The sequence below is a fragment of the Triturus cristatus genome, chromosome 7 (genome assembly GCF_964204655.1).
Source record: "Triturus cristatus chromosome 7, aTriCri1.1, whole genome shotgun sequence".
NCBI classification, from domain to species: domain Eukaryota; kingdom Metazoa; phylum Chordata; class Amphibia; order Caudata; family Salamandridae; genus Triturus; species Triturus cristatus.
Window position 1 is genome coordinate 1260175235 of NC_140590.1, and position 22069 is coordinate 1260197303.

The 22069-nt window shown below is 44.8% G+C and overlaps 1 protein-coding gene across 1 annotated transcript in view; it reads right to left on the reverse strand.

Moving 5' to 3' along the window:
- Positions 1-19184, reverse strand: part of LOC146811774 (gap junction beta-2 protein-like) — a 59237-nt gene extending 40053 nt beyond the window's left edge. Inside the window, exon 1 of the mRNA XM_085618760.1 lies at positions 18856-19184. The gene's annotated coding sequence lies outside the window, so the exon portion shown is untranslated. The remainder of the gene's footprint in view (positions 1-18855) is intronic.
- Between the last annotated feature and the right edge of the window lie 2885 nt (positions 19185-22069).

A 22069-nucleotide genomic window follows, 5' to 3' on the forward strand; every position in this document is an offset into this window, starting at 1 on the left:
GCTGGGGTGACCTCCTCGTGGGGTTTTTCCACCCGAGCTCGGGCCAGGTTTGGCAGGTGCAGAGTAGGCTGGATTCGCGGTATCTGGCTGGCACCAGAAGCTGCAGTTTAAACACGTCCGGTGTTCACGGGAGAAACAGTCTGGGAAGTGACGGCAGGCAGGTCCTCCGGGGTTTGTGAGGTTGCTGGCTGCTGGACACGCCGGAATTTCGCAGGAGCAGGTTCGAGGGGAGACAGACCTGTAGGGCTGAGGCCAAGTCTGTGGGTGTCATCCTCTTGTTAGCTCTGCACGGCTCTTCGTCCTTCTTCTTCTTTTCTTCTTGTAGGTAGGCTGGATCTGAGGAAGGAAGGTTCAGGGTGCCCATAAACACTAAATTTAGGGGTGTTACAGGTAGGTAAGGGCAGGGACCAATGGGTCCCTTCCCTGGGGTGGGTACACCCCCTATTCTACCGATCTCCAGTGGGAGGGGGCAGGAGCCTGTCTCTGGTTGGCTGGGTCCCCCCATCCTCAAGATGGCGGTGACTCAAGGTTGTGCTCCACCTCGCCTCCCCCATCTGAGGGGTGGAGTTGGCAGAGGTGGGCACATCTCTCTTCCTCACTTGTTTTTCCCGCCGGTTCTCACACCCAAAGTGGGGGGTAGAACCAGTGGGGACCAGTTGTTGAAAGCAGCAAATGGTCTGGAGAGGCTCACAAAGGCGGCATGCCTTTGAAGCTTCTCCTTCGTGAACCCTGCCCATCCTGGGGGAAAAGGCTTGGCACCTCCTCCCAGGATGTGCATTGTTTCAGGCCCCCAAGAGCAGCAGCTCTTGACCCAGGGGTCCAGAAACATGTCTGGTGGTGGCAGCCTCGGCAGCCACTCAGTCAGGTCACTAGAAGTTGGTCAAGTTTCAGGGGGCATCTCTAAGATGCCCTCTCTTGTGTATTTTACATTAAATCCCACACTGGCATCAGTGTGGGTTTAATGTGCTGAGAAGTTTGATACCAAACTTCCCAGTCTTCAGTGTAGCCATTATGGTGTTGTGGAGTTCGTAATGACAAACTCCCAGCATCAAATACTCTTAATGGCAGCACTGCACTTACAGTGCTGAGGAATGGACTTGGGCACTGTAGGGGTACAGGGCTCATGCTCCTGTACCCTCATCACTGGCATAGGGAACCCAGCTAGAGGGGTGACTGATGTATGACAGGATAGTGGTTTGTGGGCATGGCACACAGGGATGTGTGCCATGTCGAATCTTCACTTTGTCCTGCACCAAGGAACTCAGTCTGCAAAGGCAGTGTGTGAGTGTCAGGGTACAGGGCCTCTGAGGGTGGCACAATAAGTGCTGCAGCCCTTAGAGGCCTCCTATGGTCACAGTGCCCTGGGTACCTGTGGTACCATTTACCAGGGGCTGACATGTGGCCAGAGATGCCAATTGGGTTTTAGGTTTCAATGCAGTTTTAAGGAAGGAACATAGGCCCTGGGTACCTGATTATCAGGAGCCCAGGGCACACTGAGTCAAAGAACATCAGCAATTCAGCAAAAAATTGGGGGCATACCATGCAAGAAAGAGGGCACTTTCTCACAGTTTTTAGCTGACAAATCATAGAAATTGGGTGTACTATTCAAATTAGTTCATTGGAAGCATACCAAGAAACATACACTCAGCATGCCTTAGGTTGTCACATGAACATCCTGAGGTGACCTGATCCTCCAGAGCCGAGCATATATGTGTTCTTTAATCACTGATTGTGTCGTAGCTTCAGGATTTCATAGGCTCTACTTCACCAATGTGGGGGCAGTGGTGGACAATTATCCATTCACTTTAGGCAAAAGCAGTTGTCTGAAACATGGCATTTAGGCCTTCATTACGATTGACCCAGCTGGAGATGCGATAATTAACGCACCTTTTAAAATACAATAACCTGTGTATCGGAATGTAAAAGATATGATAATTATCGTATAAAACAAGTTGAGCCCTTTCAAATGTGACACAAAATGAGGATTGTGGTGCTATCGACACCAAAATCCACAAATACTGGTTTTTACCAGGCATTTTCTTCTAGTCTGCCGAAACTCACCTTCGGAAAATTGCAGGAAAGCTGTAATCATCGAGTACATATGTTTGGGCAGGAATAGAAAAAAAACATGCCACTCATAACTAGGGCCTTAGCAGGTACTTGCATCCAAAAACAGTTTTTTAACATTTTCACAACCCTACTTTTTCAACCAAAATGTCTCTGCACATTGTTTTTCTGCACGCTTTCCTGGACCCTTGTGATCGTCAGCAGACCGACATCACAATGGATAATTTGTGCTTGGCTGTATGCTCAGATTTGCAGAGTGTTTTCAAATTTTCAACTTTACAGAAAATGGTAGTTAAAACATAACTAACAAAACCACTGAAATTGAAAGCTGTATTTATCTCAAGTAACTTTAGCGCATGTTCTAAAGTAATTTTAATTCGAGTAGCCAACATATACAGTGTTGTCATCAATGATGTTTTAACTGACTTTTTCACTTCATTATTACATCCTTTTAACCTTAGTTTTTTTCAGCGAATTTCTAATGTTTTTATTGCAAAGTAAAATATTATTATAATTCCTAACTATATGTATAATTTAGCATTTGTTTGTTTTTCAGTGAATTTGGCTATATTTTTTTAACATAGAGTAAGATGTTCATTGCCGTGTGAAGTATGGTTTGGGCACAGGACCTGGTCTACGGCTGGACCCTACACCCAACCCCTCACCCGTAGGTGCCCAACTCCCTTTATATTTTTTTGGGGTGGTTCTGTGGATCCACGGATCCACCGCAATGCTTTTTCCTCTGGGTATTCGGATGTGTCACGTTGGGCATTGCAGTTGATCTGTGGATCCATGGAAAAAGAGTTTTAGGGCCCCCCCCCTTTTTCTCAGCCCCTGCATGATGGATGCATAAGACTTTTTTGGGGACATTTTTGTGAAGATTCGTTTAAACTGCGCCAAAGTTATATTATAAGTAAAAATGCTTCGCTATGGAAACACAGTCTTAACTATAACTGCATAGTGACTGTTACAGGGTAATTCATATACATATATGTATATTACCTACTGGCAGTCGCCAGTAGGTAGTTATAGTTAGGACCTATTTTCCATAGGAAATCTGCAACATTCTATTTGGAATACCGTTGGCGCCGATTGACGAATCTTCACGAAATGTTCCAAACTTTTGTCCAGCTCCGGTCCGCTCCTATCCTGAAAATTTCACGGTGATTCGTCAAGCAGGGGCAGAGAAAAAAGGGGGGTCCCAAACATGTTTTCCCCGTGCATTTTCCCGTAGGACCTGTTGACGCAGCTACAGCCCGAACTGCTGAACGGAATTACACCAAATTTGGCAAAGAGGTAGTCCTCAGTTCAGACTCATGCCTTTTGCTTAAATGGTGTATATCCGTTCAGTAGATCCTGAGAAAATCAGAGTTAAAAAGATAGATTTATCTGGGCGGAGCCTAACCACACATCTCATCGTGAGATCTGATTGGCTGTCAGTACTTCATCCAAGAAGTGTTGGCAGCCATCTTGGGACCAATATACATGATAGCACCTCATTAAAAAGCATTGCAGTTAATAGAAGGTTTTAAGACTTTAGTTACATTATAAATCATTTGTTGATGGTACGATACTCATTTTAGGAATTGTGGCGTGTTCTAAGATGATTTTACCATGTGAAAAAGCCTTCTGCTGTGATATCATGAATCATGTTTGAGAGAAAACAATTTTCTCACGCTTTTCCCACAGAGGTTTGGAAGGTGATCTATAAGCTAAACTGACAGCATATTTTCTGTAAATTCACATTATCTTTCTCAGTCATGTGAGTATGAAGTCTGACATTCTCAGTAAAACATGTACATCCAACAAGGGCAGAGACTGTCAGTTGATTCTTTTGTGTTCTACTGCAGCTTCCCAGAGTGTTCTAAAGAACTAGAGCGCTAACAGTCCTACTTATGACGAACGTAGTGCACACCTGAAGACATCTTGATTGGAATAAAGTGGTAACTCTAAAAACATTTAATTAAAAAAGGAACAAAATGAGGGGGTTCATTTTGCCATAGAAAGTATGATTAGTGCTGCAGAAATAAAAATTAGGGCACATTTTGAGTGACTTCTCAAATCCTCTTCTATTTCATTAAAAAATTCTGACATGCAGACTGAAACATGCACTTTCAATACCAGCAGCAGACTTCCCTGGTGAGCAGTAGCTTTACTACAGTGATCTAATGAGCAACTAGAGTGCTAACATTCTGAATTTATGGCAAATGTGTGACACATCTGAATGCCTTCTTGATGAAATCAAAGTAAAAAACTGAAAGTATTTCCTACTGAGGAGACTGTAGTAAATGAGGAAATTAGGAAACTTCATAACAAATAAGTCTCCCAAAATGGCCACCAGAGACAAAAGAGCCCAAATGTAGCCCAAATATCACCCAGATGTAGCCCAAGTATAGCCCAATGACAGAATGTCCCATGGTGTTCTTAAGAACAACTAGAGCGCTTACTGTCTTACTTATGACAGAAGTATGGCACACCTGAAGCCATCTTGATTGGAATAAACTGGTAACACTTAAAACATTTAATTTTAAAAGGAACACAATGAGGGGGTTCATTTTGCCATAGAAATTATGATTAGTGCTGAAGAAAGAAACATTAGGGCACATTTTCAGTGACTTCTCAAATCCTCTTCTATTTCATAAAAAAATTCTGATATGCAGACTGAAACATGCACTTTTAATACCAGCAGCAGAATTCCGTGGTGAGAAGTAGCTTTACTACAGTGATCTAATGAGCAACTAGAGTGCTAACATTCAGAATTTGTGGCAAATGTGTGACATATCTGAATGCCTTCTTGATGGAATCAAAGTAAAAAACTGAAAGCATTTCCTACTGAGGAGACTGCAGTAAATGAGGAAATTAGGAAACTTCATAACAAATAAATCTCCCAAGATGGCAACCAGAGACAAAAGAGCCCAAATGCAGCACAAATATCACCCAGATGTAGCCCACATGTAGCCCAATGACAGAAGTGTGCAAAACACTTATTTTTTGTGTATTTGCAGTTTTATATCGTGCAGACTTGTCAGGTATAGGAGTGCTTTACATGAGCATTGGTTACATCACACAAGATCAAATTCATTTTGGTTGTAGACATGGGGAGATTAAGTGATTTGACCAGAAACACAGAATGTTGAGCTGAAGAAGAAACTCCAACCTGGTTCCCCAGTTGCAAAGTCTGCAGCTCTGGAAGTAACACCACATCCTCTACACTAAGTGCAATATTTAATCAAGTGGTCAACTGGATAAAAAAACATAAAGATTACAAATAATTTAAAATGTCTTTGTCGCTATTTGAAAACTCGGAAAATATGTCCTCATTTTAGTTTTTTAAAGCACTAACCATAATTTTGATGCAAATAAGACCCTCTCATATATGTAATTTCTAAAGGAAATGCTCTAGGTATTACAGTTTTGATTACATCAAGATGACGTCAGGCGTTCCACACTTCTGTAATAAATATAGAATGTTAGCAATCTAGTTGTTCATTGGGATGCTGTTGAGAGGCAGAGGCCAGGGGCACGGACTCTGAAAATTGAAGGCAGATAGAAGAGTGCAGAGGCAACAATTTGACCACACTGGGCAGGCAGGAAGGGCAGTGGCAGCACAACAGACTATGGAGGGTAGTGGAAAGTGGGGCAGGGGCAACAAACCAACAATACAGGACTGGCAAGAGAGGCTGTGGCAATATAATAGACGATTGTGGGCAGAAGGAAGAGGCAGTGGTAGCACAACCATACATGCCAACAGACCCGTTTCAGCCAGGAAACGTCCAATGTTTTTAAGCTCAAATGGGCTTTATTTGATCTGTCTCCTTTCTACAATCTCCTCTTTTTCTATGTAACTCAAAGGGGAAAATCAATACCCCAGTTTTTTTTCAAAATCTCCCTCTTACCAAGTTCAAAATGTTCGCAAGTATAGTACATTGGATCATGGTAGGCAGGAGGACTTGGGGTAGGGACATGGACTCGGAGAACAGAGGACAGGAGGGACATGGAGAGGTGCACCAAACTGACCCTACAGGGCGGGCATCAGGATTTGCAGCAGCACAATACACCACACAGGGCATGCGGGGCGGGAGTGCAGCACAACAATCCATAGAAAGCAATAGGGAGGGGACAGGACCATGCACATGGACAACAGAGAACAGAGGGGAAAGAGACAATGGTAGCTAGCTGACCATAATGGACAGACAGGAGAGAAAGCTGCAGCATAACAGACCATAAAGGGCAGGAGGGACGGATCAGGGGCATTACAATGGAACAGATAAGCCAGGAGGGAGGGAATAGGGGTCTGCACATGGAAACAGAGGGCTGGGGCAAGAGGGCAGGGCAGGAGCAGCAAGATGACCATGGAGGTCAGGCAGGATGGGCACTAGAAACAAGACACACCATGGAGAGTAACAGTGAGACTATGATGGCATACACACAGACCATGGAGGGAAGGTGGGAGGGGGTGAGGGGCAGCTAGCTGACCACACAGGGAAGGTGGGAGGGGCCATGGCAGCACCATGCATGGCAAGCGGGAGGGTTAGTGGCAGCACAATGGCTATGATGGGCAAGAAGGAGGGTGCAGGGGCATGCATAAAGGACCATGGAGGATAGAAGGGAGGGTCAGGACCTAGGCACAGACAAGAGAGTTCGGGGGAAGGGGCCTCACAACAGACCGCGCAGGGCAGGCAGGAGGAGCAGTTGCAGCACAACAGACCAAGGAGGGCAGAAGGGTGTGGCAGTAAAATGGACCATGGAGGACAGGAGGAAGGGGATAGGGGCATGGCATGTGGACAGGCAGGGTGGCGGTGGCAGGGACAGGCTACAGTCATCTGACAATGCTATGCAGGTGGGAGAGGAGTGGCAGTTCAACAGAACACTCAGAGTAGATAGGAGTGGCAGGTCCATGGAACATGGTGGGCAAAAAGGATGGAGCAGGGGCATGCACAAAGACATCGGAGGGCAGTGGGAAGGAGAATAGGGGCAGCAAGCTAAGCACAGAGGCTAAGCAGGAGGTCAATGATGGGTCATAGAATTGGGCAATGGAGGGCAGGAGGAGTGGACTGGTACATCATGCTAAATGGAGGGCAGTGGCAGCACATCAGACCATGCATGGCAGGAGGGAGGAGGCTTGTCCATGGATTCCGACAACAGAGGATAGGGAGGAGGTGGATGGGGCAGCAAGCTAACTGTTCAGAGAAGGTGGGTATTAGGAACTTTATTGTTTTTAAAATGTGTGTCTGTGCGAACTACTTAAAATATGAACAAGTATGCAGCATAATCTCACTTTTATTCACGAAGAAGAGGACGTTTGTGACTGTGACTCACTTGGCAGAAACACCCCCTGACCCTCCACCCCCCATCGCAAAATGTAATGCCCGTGAAAAGGGTAGGTGGACGCAGTGTTATATAGAACATAGTCCTGAGAGCACGATTGAAAATGAAAATGAGATATAGTATATGGTATAAACTATGCACCAAAAAGTGTGATATAAGATGAACTGGGGCGTGAAATATAATATGCAATACATAGTGCGCAATGACAGATTCATTGGAGCGCGCGAGATAGCACAGGCACTAGCGTGTGCTATGCGATATGCGCCTTGGAGTGTAATATGCACAGGGCAGTGTTGTGTAACCTGACTAGTCTCTAAAGTTGTAATATAAAATATGTGCTGGGGAATGTAACGTTGCATATGCACTGTGACAAAGCTATGGATCCCAGATTGTAATATGTATGGCATAGCACTGTGTGTTATAATATAGGCATCGAGGAAGGCACGTTAGATGGGGCAATATAACCCGTGCGAAGGCAAGTGTGGCATGACATATTCACGGGGTGGTGTTACAGTGCACATGGGCTAGAGAGTGTCATAGCATATGCACTAGCTTGTGGAATACAACACAGAGGTGTGTGGCACTCGGCGGGCACTGGTGGGTGTAACACAGCATTGGGCTCAGCCAGGAGCCCGCTGTGACTCTCAAGTGAGGTTCCTCTCCTTTCCAGAGAGTAAAAATAAAAAGTATTACACATCCGGCGGTGGATGTGTGTTTTATTCACCGTGAGGGAGGGTTTCTTGCATAGTTTGGTCGAATTTTTGTAGAATCCCCTTTGAATGGCTTGGTGTGCGTGTGTATTAAATGTGCCTGTCAATAGCTACCCATGTTTGTATAAATAAACAACAAGGGTGTCTACTTGGAGAGTACCCACCGGCGAGGGCACCGGGATTAGGCACGGTAGTGCGTCAGACACGTCAGAGCTCCAATAGAGGTGTAAATACATTCCACATGGATTCATTGTATACATAGTCGCCTTTTAATGAATATCACGCAAATCGTCATGGTGATAGGTACATACAGTTTGTTCAGCATGTCCTAGGTGTTTCTATGAATATATATTTTTTTAAATAAATAAAAAACAAAGGCCGGCCCCGGGGGATGGGGTCCCCGGGGCCATAAGCGGCCTGAGGAGGGGGGCAACGCAGCCCCCCTCCTAAAGAATAAAAAAAAAAAGGCCATGACCCGGGGGTTGGGGTCCCCGGGGCCGATTAAGGCCTTGGGAGGGGGGCCACGCAGCCCCCTTCCAAATTTATGTTTTTCAACAAAAAATAAATGGTTGCAGGCCCTGGGGGATGGGGTCCCCAGGGCCAATAAATTAGAAAAAGAAGGGGGACCACACAGCCCTCCTTCTTAAAAAAATTAAATAAATAAAAGACCGGCATCGCGCCGGAGGCCACGCCCCCTCCTTGCAGCACTCTGCAAATGCGCCCCCTGGCCAGTTGTAAGTTGGGGAATTAATTCCCCTTCAATACTGAGGGTCCCTGAGGGCCAACTAGCCCAACAGGTATCTCCAGTATGCGCCAGGGAGCTGAGTTGCAGACAGGTGTTCTGAGGCCATGCCCCTTTTTACACCTCTATGCAATGCAGCTCTGTGGCGCTTACTGGAGGTACCTAGTGGGCTAGTTTGACCCTAGGGACCCTTAAGATTCAAGGGGACTTAATCACTCAACTTAGAACGGCCACAGGGCGCGTTTACACAGTGGTGAAGGGAGGGGACGGGCCTGAGGTGACGTGTGCAAACACGCCCTGTGGCGCGTTTTAAGTTGGGGAAATAATTCCCTTTCAATCCTGAGGGACCCTGGGGGCCAACTAGCCCACCAGGTGCTTCCAGTAAGCGCCACTGAGCTGCGTTGCAGAGAGGTGGCCCAGGCCATGCCACTTTTTACACCTCTCCGCAACGCAGCTCTGTGGCACTTACTGGAGGTACCTAGTGGGCTAGTTGGACCCTAGGGACCTTCAGGATTCAAATGAACTTAATCTCCCAACTAAAAACGGCCACAGGGCGTGTTTACACAGTGGTGAAGGGAGGGAATGGGGCCTGAGGTGACGTGTGCATACACGCCCTGTGGTGCGTTTTAAGAGGTAGTTTTAATCCCCTGCCCTATTATATACTAGGGGCTTACAGAGGAGGTCATGCTAATCAGAGGGGGACCCCAACGCATAGTGTTCCCTAGTGTATGTAGGTGTTTTCACTGTATTCTGAGTGTCTTTTAACATAGTTCTGGCTATAGGACTGGTTAGTCAGACTCAGTTACCACCAGTATCCGTCTGAAAAAGTTGAGGGTACATGATGATTTTGCAACAAGGCTTCTTTCTGCTCTTCTGTTTGTTCTTTCTGCACATTATCCTTCTTCCTGCACTTTTCTTCGTCTTTGAGGACTTCTGTTGCTTCTTTCTGCATATCTTTTTTTCTTTCTGTGCGTTTTTTCTTCTTTCATCACATGTCCTATCTCTGTAGGCATAGTTAGAAAGTAGCATTTAAAAACCCTTTGAAATTCACTGAAAAAACCATAGGTTTCAGGCACGTTATAGTTAGGAATTAGCATTTAAAAACCCTTAGAAATTCACTGAAGAAACCATAGGTTTCAGGGGTGTTATAGTTAGCTGGACTTTTCACTCGTACAAAACCATTGAAATTCCCCCGTTATAGTTAGTTCAGCTAACTATAACTCGCGCGCCCACAATGCACTGCTGATGACATCACATATTACATCACTCATGACATGGTCAGTGACATCACTCATGACATCACTGATGACATCATCCAGTGAATGTGTGTTTTTCTGAAAATTACATATGTTTTATATATGTATATCTCAAGGTCGAGGAAGAATAAATGGGTATATAAGTGTCTAAATGGATGATTGTTTTTGAAAAATTGATTGTATAATTGACTGATTAAGTGTATCTTAGTGAATACATGGCTTAGTGAGTAATGTTTAAATATGTAAATATCTGTATCAGTCTCTCACTTTGTGTATAAGTGGCTGCATGGGTTGGTGAGTTAGATCCAATACCTTGGAGGAAAGAGCAAGCTGAAACAGCTGATGCCAGCATTACTTCCGCCACTTGAAGAAACGGGGCCTCTTGTACGCCACTGGCTGGCACGTGAAAGTCCATACACAAACACCCCTCTGATTAGAGAAGGTAAGAGGCCACTTCGGGGAACATGGAAACCTTTATTAAAACAAAGCAGCATGGGCATATATATATATACACACACTTTATTTATCTGCTAAGATTATTTTAATTTTTAGAAAATAATATAATCTTAGCAGATAAACAGTCGCAGTTCCCAACAGTAGCCCCAAGATGAGGCGCCACGGACCGACAATGGGCGGTAAACCTCAGGCTAAGAATTGCTGGTATAAGTAGAATGAAATTCAGTTTGACTTCATGTGACTATTTAGCGTTACTTGGCCAATCAACTTTATTGAAAATGTTACAGAATTCTAAGCTGAATTAAAATATTTTTTATTTGTACATTTTGGTTATTCCATGACTGTTTTATTTCTTACGATGCATGATAGTGGGCACCAGCCTCTCCGTGCTGATTTTTTAAGACAGAAGATGCTGGAGGGCGTCTCAATGAACTATATTCAAATTCCTGATCCAAATGTATGACTATTAAGTTAGAAAGTGATCCCTGTAACAGATGCTTTAAACCAGTGAGCTATTCCATCAATGTATATTTCTCTCTTGCTGATTTCATCCTACTCACTTTGGGGACCTTTCATTTTCGAATTGTAAAGCACGTCTTTTTCTACTTAGGTCCTGATTACACATTTATGTGTTATTTATTAAACCTGATAAATAATGATAGCATGGGCTACGTTATTTATGGAGTGCAATAAATATCACAAAATACGAGTTATTGGGGAATAACATTTCTATTTATAAAGTTTTGTATAGCGCGAACATTACCCAAGCGGGTATCAGAGCGCTTAACAATTAGGGTAGGAAGGATACACTAGTTGGGAAAGAACATTCGTTACATATATGTGCATGGTGCAAATATGACCCAAGCAGGTATCAGAGCGCTTCACATTTAGGGTAGGACGGATACAGTAGTAGGAAAGAACCATTGTTACATATATGTGCATAACATGCTAACGCTGGGATTCCCAGGTGTAAAACCATGTAGTAGTCAATCAGGGCATCAGAAATGAGGGCAGTAAGTAAGCAGTGGAGCCAAGGGATTTTAGGCCTGAAACTTGTTCATTAGGGTTTTTTTCACTTCCTTTTTGAAGGAAGCGGTGAATGAGATTCTACGCACTTTCGGTGGAAGAGAGTTTCAAATCTTTGGGGCAATGCCTGAGAACACTCTGTGACTTTTTCTCTTTTTATGGAAACTTTGTGGTTACAGGAGCAGTGAATTTGCACTTCATGACGGTCTGCAACCCCCTGATAATTCTAGTTTTTGAGCTATATAAATGGGGGTCTTAAACTGTAGGGCTTTGTGAGTCATGCAGGCAATCCTTTGACTGGATTCTTGCTTCGTATGGCAGCCAGTTTAGGGATTTTAGGGCTGGCGATATGTTATTCTTTCTTTTTGTACCGGTAATCAATCTGGCTTCAGCATTAATGGATGCCCTTAGTGGGGAGAAGGTTTGTTTGAGAAGACTACAGAGCGTGGAGCTACCGTAGTCTAGCCTTGGCAGTACAAGAGCTTGGAACGCCAGCTTAAAGTCTTCTTGTGGAAGGAATGGTTTCATGCAGATTTTGGTGATTAATGCACCAAAATCTGCATGAATCAGATTTTTTTCATGAAATGGTCTGGTGACTTAGTGGACTGATGCGTCCATTGTAGGGACCTGTGTTCAACCTCGTGGTCACAGGTTCTAATCCCGGCGGGTCCACTCAGCCTTTCATCCTCTTGAGGTTCATAAAATGAAAACCATTGAGTTGGGTAATAATAAACATGTTATTCAGTGCCAGAATATCTGTGGGTGATTGTGTCCTTTATAAATTCACATTTTATGTTATGTATGTTTTCCCCTGGTAAATATTGACAGGTTTAACCTGCCGAAATGTTTGTATTTTGAGTTATTTAATGTATCCAAAAAGTATCCGATGCGTTAAAAACCTTCAAACTCGTAATTCCAACCGATGCATAAGCCTGAGTTTACGCATGGGTTGGAATATTACGAGCAACTCATAATAATGCCCTATTTCTTTTATCGACTGTTAATGCAGGTAACAAAAATTGCAAGAAGGGGCGACAGCTCAGAGTTGTGATTGCAAAAGATACTATTTTGACTGAGACGCCCCCATTTGTGAAATGGGATCTTCCCAGTGCAAAATGTGTAAAATTGTGTGTGGTCCACTATGGCTGGTACTACCGATGGTCCCAGCCAGCACTGCAACATACTTACAACAATCACACAATACATGTGTGGTCAGTTCAAGCTTTCGATATGGCCTGGATCTGATCATTTTATTGTTTTTAAGTATATTGAACACTTTGTTGATAACATCTAATTTTAAAAAATTGCGCCATGTGGCGGACTCTCATTATTAAGGGATGATGTGTTCTAATAAGTGCTGGTGCCAAGTACTGGCCAACACCGGCACAAATGAACCTCTGGATCTTTCTCCATCTTAGAATGGACGTCCTCTCCTTGTCTCTCATACTGTCTATCCAGGTGTCCTTCATGTGTTAGAAGCAAACCTAGAGAGGAGTTGTGTTTGTTCCACTGCAGACAAGAGCACAAAGGGAGCAGGATGTGAGATGTCTAGCAGACCACGTTATAGAGGTCTTCTCTCCAGAGTCCAGAGTTTGCAGGAAATTCAGCAGTGCTGAGTTTCATTCCTAGAAATTGATGTGGCAGCTCAGCCAACCATTCGGCCCTGCCCCCTTGTCAACACTTCTCAGGAGAGGCAGGCGCCCAGACACCTATTTATTTTATTTATTTATTTGAAAAGTTTTATAAAGCGCAAACAAGACCCACAGGGGTATCAGAGCGCTGTACAAAGTTGGCGCAAGTGAGTGTACAAACATAATGAGGTAAGTGACGTTACAACTTATGGGAAATCATTCAAGTTAAAGAGTAGTGGGTTATAAAAAGTGCCATAGAACACGCAGTGTAAAACATCATACAATCGAAAGAACCAAGAAGTGCCCAATGACTCAGGGAATTTTAACAGAAAAGAAAAAACAAGAGCGAGATCATTAGTTAATGCAGCTAAGGAGCCATTGAGGACTAGATCAAAGAGGGGTAAAAATATACGATAAGTCATCAGTGTAATACTACAAGATTTAGGCTACTAACAAACACAGAAGCATGATCACAGGAATCAGGAGTTAACGGAGTTAACCTAGATGGTGTGATGGCGGGTCCTGGTGACATCACTAGTTGCCAGACTAATTATTACAGACAACTAATGATTTCATCAGAAGTCACTGGAGTCAAGAAAATGATTGTAAGCAGTTTAGGTGATTCCAGTTTTCATGCATTATATATGGGATAAGGTACCTTCTGCTGTACATTTTAAGGATATTTGAAATCCCAACTCTTGGTCCTTTCTGTCACCCAGGCCTACTAAGATATTGGTGAGCAAGGGATTCAAAACGTACCAGAGGAGTTACAGTAATGTTGCTTTTGTTTTTACTGGGGGGTGTGAGAGAGGGGAGAGAGAGGTGGACATCTGTAGACCTCTCAAGGAACCTTTTATCAAACTGGTGTTCTTTTGCTCTAGTCGTGTCACAAAATCTGGTAAAACCATCAAAGAAACTAAAATACTCGGGTGATCCCATGTCTCTATCCATCCATGGCCAAATAACAGAGATGGCCTTACTCCTCTCTTGCTTAATTTTATTATGCCTCGCTCCAGAATGGTACCACACCTAGTACTGGCAGAAATAAAGCAAATTACAGGTGTAATTGAAAAGATATTTTCGAGAGTTGTTATGTCACTGGCTATTTATAGAGCGCATTCTCCAATTACTGGTCCTGTAGGTTTGTAGAAAGTACCTGTGGATGCCCTGTTTGGCTCACCAGACGAGAAGTACTGCCCACAGTTGCACTTCTGTGCCATTGCTTCTAGTGTTTTATTGCAGAGAAGCTTGAAGTAGTGCTGCCTGTGCTGTACCTGTCCTGTGTGATGCAAGCTTGCACTGCTATATGTGCTACCAATTCTCTGTGTCTTCCTTAAGCTTGAGAATAGTTGACCCGAATTGCCAACTATATTGCTTTGGTGCCTTATTCCACCTTTTCTGTTTGCCAAAAACAAATTATAGATGAAACTGAAAAGATGCCAAATAGTGGGAACTATTGTGTGAAATGAACTGGCGTAAGTGATAATAGCCAATTATGACATATCAGAGGTAAGTTGGCTATATCTACTCCAGCTTTACGAGCCACGATTTAATAAAACTCACCTCTATATAATATTAAACGTAACCAAATGCTCTCTCAACAGGCGACTTTACTCCAATCAACAAGAATCCGAGAACCATTAAAAGATTCTTAGATTCCGAAAGTGTTTTGGGTCTATTTGAATGGTAGAAATGCGATATACAATGCGCATAACTTAGCATATCTGTGCAACAAACTACTGATGCCTGGCTGGAAACAAATTGCCCCGGCCTGGCAATAGACAACTGATCACCTAGCGCAACCAAAAACCGGAAAGTCACGCTGATCTGGGGACTGGTTGTATGACAAAAACATGCGTGCCTCTACAACATGGCCGCAACAATGAATTTGTCTTAGTCACGCTTTCCTTTACCACGCATACCTTAACATCAAATTTCATTGTAAAGGCATGTTTTCTACTAGGTTACTTTTATAAACCAAGTCAACATCTCCTATTAGGCAGAAACAAGGGGCCTGTAAGCCATCAGTGCCTGATTTTAATAACCCCACTTCCATGCGTAACCTCGATGTTTTTATAGTCTCCACTTCTAGCCGCTTTAATAGTTTAGCAGGGGTGGACTGACTCGCTAATGCCATCCAGTTTGTTTCCCCTAGTGCCAGTGCAATGGGGAGTGGCAACAGGGGGGATAATCTCGGGGGCCCTGGGAGGGGGCAGCAGACCGCCACTATCCACTGTGACCATAGATCAAGGCATGATCCTAATTATTGGTGCCAGACTAGGTACAAAGCTGTTATTAGTCAAGGGCCAGTTGAACCAGGGGCCCTGGTATTTATCCTCCCCCAGTTATGCCAAAGTATGGCCCTGGACCCCTAAGGGCAGGCCAGCAAATCCACGATGAAAAATTCAGTCAAATGCTAGCCAAGATCTGGTATTGCTAATAGCAAGCTGTCCAGAACTGCTAGGGATAGCACCATCCTTCCCTTGCTATCTGAAGCAATAGAGAGTAGGTGTCTATCTGTGTTCAGGAAATGGTGGGGATCCTGTTACCAGCCATATAGCTCCCAAACTAAATTAGTATCATGGAACATTGCAGGGCTATTTTCCAAACTAATTTGCCCACAATGGTGCCAATTTATTGACAATCACAACCTCTGTCTTTTCCAAGAGTCTTAGGGGCAAATTAGGATGGCGGGCAGACTTTTGTCCACCCGCCACCCTAGCGGTGCTGGGACCGGCCGCCAGTGATGCGGCGGTCCCGCACCTTCAATTAGGATGCCACCTCCACCGTGGTGGCGGCATCCTCTATACCCAGCATTGTGGCGGGCGGTGCTCACAGCACCGCCCGCCACAATGCTGGGAATGCACTGTGTCTGCCACCTTGTCAATGACAATGTAGGGGGTACCATAGGTACCCCCATGTGCACCCCCCACTCCCCCAATACCCTGGGTGCCCGCAACGGGCCCACAACAGCAAAATCTGCATGCCTTTCGATGCCGCCACAGAAAGGCTGCTTCCCGCACCCATGCTAATATGGATGGCGGTGTCTACCCGACACCGCCATCATATCTAGCCCCTTTTCCGCCCGGTCGACTGGTCGACCGGCGAAAAACCGGCAAATGGTCTTTCTGTCCGCCGGGGTCACCAAGCCATACTAATATGGTGGGGGAAAATGGGTGGCGGGCGGAGGGAAATGTAGGGTGGATAGCCACCGCCATGCGGGCGGTGGCGATCCGCCCTACATCATAATCAGCTCCTATGTCTCTGAAGCCTCTATTTCGCTCAGGCTTTGTCAACTTTAGTCAGGAATTTGTAACAACCTGGAAGAGTAGGCCCTTAGGGAGAGGGGTTCACGACCTGGGCTTGCAGCACCCTACCATGCATGGTCAAGGAGATTAATACGGGCTTTCCTAACAGACTGTGCATCAGTGTGACCTTCTCACATAACGAGGTCTAGGGTCAAGTAACTTACCTTGGATTAGGTATGTAAAAATGACCCCGATAATGATTGGGAATAAGAGACTATAGGTCACCCCTGGGAGGCTTGTGTCACCTCTAAACTATCCATGAAGTCCAACTATTGGCAAACAAAATGGAAATCCTGCAGGGGCAGTGTAATATGGGTTCCCTAACAGACGCGTTCCTCATGTTGAAGCACAGTTTCGGGGAAGAACAGCTCCTGGACGGGATTGAACCCGTAGTTCCCAGTAAGTTCTTCCTGCAGTTTCGGTATGGGACTCTGCCGCTCTGTTCCTTCACTGCTAAGTGGGCAGGCGATCCCAGGGCAGTAGATTGGCAGTGCCCTTCCTGTAGAGAGAGTATAGACAAGCACGAGCACGCTTTATGCTTCTGCCCAACCTATAAGAGCGTCAGGAAGAAATGACAATGACCGCTGTGCTGAAACTTGGGAGTTAGGGAACACAAAGAAACACTGAGGATTCTGAAATCAGATACAGGACAATGCACATTAGGGAACAAAGAAACACTGAGGATTCTGAAATCAGATACAGGACAGTGCACATTAGGGAACAAAGAAACACTGAGGATTCTGAAATCAGATACAGGACAATGCACATTAGGGAACAAAGAAGCACTGAGGATTCTGAAATCAGATACAGGACAATGCACATTAGGGAACAAAGAAGCACTGAGGATTCTGAAATCAGATACAGGACAATGCACATTAGGGAACAAAGAAACACTGAGGATTCTGAAATCAGATACAGGACAGTGCACATTAGGGAACAAAGAAACACTGAGGATTCTGAAATCAGATACAGGACAATGCACATTAGGGAACAAAGAAGCACTGAGGATTCTGAAATCAGATACAGGACAATGCACATTAGGGAACAAAGAAACACTGAGGATTCTGAAATCAGATACAGGACAATGCACATTAGGGAACAAAGAAGCACTGAGGATTCTGAAATCACAGGACAATGCACATTAGGGAACAAAGAAACACTGAGGATTCTGAAATCAGATACAGGACAATGCACATTAGGGAACAAAGAAACACTGAGGATTCTGACATCAGATACAGGACAATGCAGTCTTTGCAGTTTCTCGGTTTCTGATGTCGTTGTGGAGCGTTAGACAGAAGCTGAGTGCCCCGCTAGTAAAATAAGGCATTTATGTTTTGATAATATTTCATCATATGCCTTATTACTGCTATTGATCACAACACTTTATTGAGCGTGGATATATTTTAAGACCCTTTCCGGCCTCTCATGAGTTTTGCGCAGATTTTATAGCTGTTTTAGCTAAATAGAATTTTCTATGGCTGCATTTTATGGTTTTTATTTTCCATATAATTATTATTGTTCAACTCTTATTTTTATGCACGGTTGGGATGTTTTATATGCACTTGTATGGCAAACTGTCCAAATAAAGATATGTGATGATAAGTTTATCCTGATAAATCTCATTTTACTTACACAGTAACCAACACAAGCTACTAGTAAGTTAGACATGTAACTAGTACAGATGTGTACTGGTCAAATACAAGAAACAGCCATACACAACCGATGGCTTGAAATCCCTTAAATACATGAAAGCACCGCAGGGGCACACCAAGGAGAGAAGGTGCTATACACACTTAATAACATATATATTTTTTTGGTGTTCATATTGGCTTTTTTATACCCCTTCCGAGTCCGAGTACAAACCACACCAGACTTTTTTGACCCCAGGGTGCCGGATGCATCAATTTTAGGTCCTAATAAGATGAAAAACCAAGGGGATCGGTATTTATCAAGTCTGATGATTGGTATCAGGAGTTTCCCTGCCAAATGGGGAGTAAGATAGGGATTTTGGTGCTTCCCACAGCAAAAAAACACATCTACCGGCCATTTTTCCTAGGTATTAACTTCGCATTTCCCCTAGTACATTTCTACACGTTTATCATACAGGCGGTTTTGTGACTATCCATGAATTTAAGACAAGACCGGCCACTCATAATGCAGGCCTTATTGCTACTTATTTGGAGAAGTTACGAATTCCACGAGTGAGCAAGGAGTCCCACAAAAGTAAGTCACACCAAACTGTTTGTGAGTCAGGCCCACTGATTCTGCCCCCCTCCCACCCCCCCCCCCCACCCCCCACCTAAACATCCATCGCACCACAGACCTACTCACCTACATCCGGTGCCTCGGCAGGCCAGATCCAAAAATTGGCCCAAGACTGTCCCTGTGAGCTGCTGAGCAGCTGGACTGGCAGGCTTGGGAGCGAGGGTGGACGGAGCTGAAATGTAGGGCTTTGATGGAGCGTAGGCACTCAAGGCTTGGGCTGATGGACTGACGAGGGAGGCTGGAAGGGAGAGTCAGGCACTACTCCCGAGAATGAATCCTCCTGCGACACGCGTGACGCCGGTAGAGAGCCCTGAGCAGCCTGGGCAGTGCTGAGGTGAAGAGGAAGCCGTCCTACCTTCGTTCAGTCGGGCAGAGAGTATGCCAGTGCTCTGTGTGTAGAGCAGCCCTGCCCTCCGCCTCATTCGCTCTCAGCCCCGAGGTGTCATTTCTAGACTGGAAAGTCCTGTTCGACCAGATCGAGGCGTGGAGGCGATGCATACCTGTCCCAGAAATGACACTAGGCTCCAGCCTGCCTCCCGCTCCCGCAGGAGGCCAAGCCTTCGAGGAAACCCGGCAGCCGCGCCCAGCCCCTGTACTAGCCCAGACCTGTTGGTATAACGCACACACCCTGCATTCTGGGAATAGTAGTCCCATATTTCTTATGCGTGGGCTTCAAAGATACTATGTTATAACACAGTGTTTTGTTATTTCGCCTTCATTCCACGTCTGCTAGATTCTGTTTACATAATATGTCACACAATCCTATTATCTAACGTTTACGTCATGTCAAACTATTAATATGTTAACTTAGATTAACTCGCTCCTTTATGACATTGTGAGTGTTGTGCTTTTTAAGTTAACAATGTGCAATACGTTAGCAGGTAACGTCACTGCTGCATGTTTTGTTATTTTAGATTAACATGATAAGTTATGTGGGTTGACATCACAGTCGTCGTTATGTTATATGAAGTGATTATTTTAGGTTATGCTGTGTTATGGTGACTGGCGTGTTGTTTTATGTCAGGTAATAGTATATATTGCATCACTGGGTTGATAGTATCCTAGTATGATGCCTGGTATTGTCAGGGTCTATTATTATGAAAGTCTTGCCAGGTACCAAACACAGCTCTCCAGTGGTGCAGTCTTTAAGGGCTGCCCTGATCTGTAACTCTTTCATGGATAGGGATGTAACTGCGACTTGACATAGCCGGTGGCTCGGGACAAGAGCTCCCTTCCTGCCGTATTTCAAACTCTTGCCCTTTCTGTTGGGCCAGGTGCCAGATACATTTCTGTGGTGGTGAGTTGATGCAGTGTTTTTAGGTCTCGCCTGACCCAGCGCATGCGCTGCTCTGGCGAGACTAATAGAGAGGGTTCCAAAAAGTGCTACCAGGCCAGCCTAGAGCTACAGTGCATGTGCACGGACGCGGGCGCCGCGCTTTACCGCAATTACTTTCACTTTCGCGGCCGCTTTGGTGTTTGATCGTGATCGGGATCACTTTCACTTTCGCGGCCGCACGGCCGCTTGGCATAGCCAATAGGTCTCGCTTTTGGGACCTTATAAGTCTGTAGTTATGCACTTATAAGGTCCCAAAGGCGAGACCTATTGGCTATGCCAATGCTTGTTTCTTTTACCACCATACAATAACAACAGGATCCAGAAGGTGGTATCGTGTGAAAGGAATGTTTATGCACATTTGTTGTATGGCACCTAATTGTAGTGGTTTTCTGTTGATTTTTTATTTTTTGAGCGTTGCTGTGTTTTGTGTGGCATTGTAGCAATGTTGTTTTATTATGTTATTTATGTAACTGTGGCGCATTCTGGCTGCTTTGTTCTGATGAGCTCGGTTAAGTTTTATTTATGTTATGTAACTTTGTATAAGTTGATATATGTTCTGCTGTTTGCTTGGGAAATGTCAAAAAATGCTTCTGTATTTCCCGCTAATAAGAGCATATGTCCTGAAAATGCCTGTGACAAGCAACCAATCACTGTCCATGGTGGTAAAATAGCGCCGCTCCAGCTCGTCAAATACTTAAGACACACGTCAGCCCAGGACTGTGACAGCGGCTGCCTTAATTTAGCGCCTCGCTGCCCAATTAACGAACTTTTTTTTTTCTATGCCTGGGTTTTTGGCCACCTGTCCGTCTCCCTTACTCCAACCACCATTACCCAAAGGAACCCCTGCGACGAGGAGGGGGCGGGCCCTTGTTATATGTATTAGGAGGTCACTCCCAACAGATGCGTGAGATTTCCGCATCCTGCTGTCACCTCGGTGAGATGTTCGCACGTCACCAAGAAGAAAAGTGGCGGCCAGAAGCATCAGGAGAGCCCTCACGTCCTCTCCGGAAGGAGGGGATTATTTAGGCAAGCCACGCATGATCTGCCAAATGCAAATGAACAGCAAACATGTTTTAAAAGGATGAAATCATGAAAACGACAGATGTGTTTAACGACGTCTTCGCTTAAACGTTACCCCCCAAATACACTGACTATTCAAAGGGTAAAAAACGCAAGGATTTATTTGAACGGCTTGGAATGCCTTTAAAACACATGCTCACTTGAATCACACCATTACACAAATATCTACTTTTTAATGAAAATATTGTCACTCCCACATGAAATCGTCTAGAATCTAGTGGATTTATTCAGTTTTAAACTTGCTTGTCAGGCCTCAGTTATCCACAGGCTAGGGCTGGCAATCAGTGACATAGCCAGCGTCATGGGCCCTAGTAAACTAGTAAAAAAGCCCCCCCCCCCAAAAAAAGAAATTGTCGGCCGTTGTCTGAACTGTGAAAAACAGCAATAATCAGTGTTCAGTGGGCTCTGGTGCCGCTGCACCCGCCGCACCAATAAGAGGTGCTGGTAATCTTCAAGGGGGGGGGGGGGGAGGGGGCGCTAGAGACATTAGCAAAGATGTATGAGTCTGAATGGGATCGCCTTCTTCCTCCCTTATAGCCTCACCCCAAGTTTCGACCAGACCTGTCGACTTTGTAATTGGGGAACCAGGTCTGAGTCTCGGCGTCGGCTCACCATCCTGCGATTCTGAGCCAATCACTGGATTTTAGCTTTGTTTTTTTTCCGTGCAAGAGTTTGAAAATATTTCTGTAGATTTTCACACCATTTTTCGAAGATTTGGACTTCCTCAAGTTGACCGGCTGAGCCTCTGGTCTCCGACCGCTGGTCCGTCTTTGTCTTTGCTGCCACCCTGTGTGTCTGTCTGCCCCTTAGTGTGGGTGAGATGTCGGAAAGACTTCGGATGTTTTATTAGAGTTCTTTCACTTC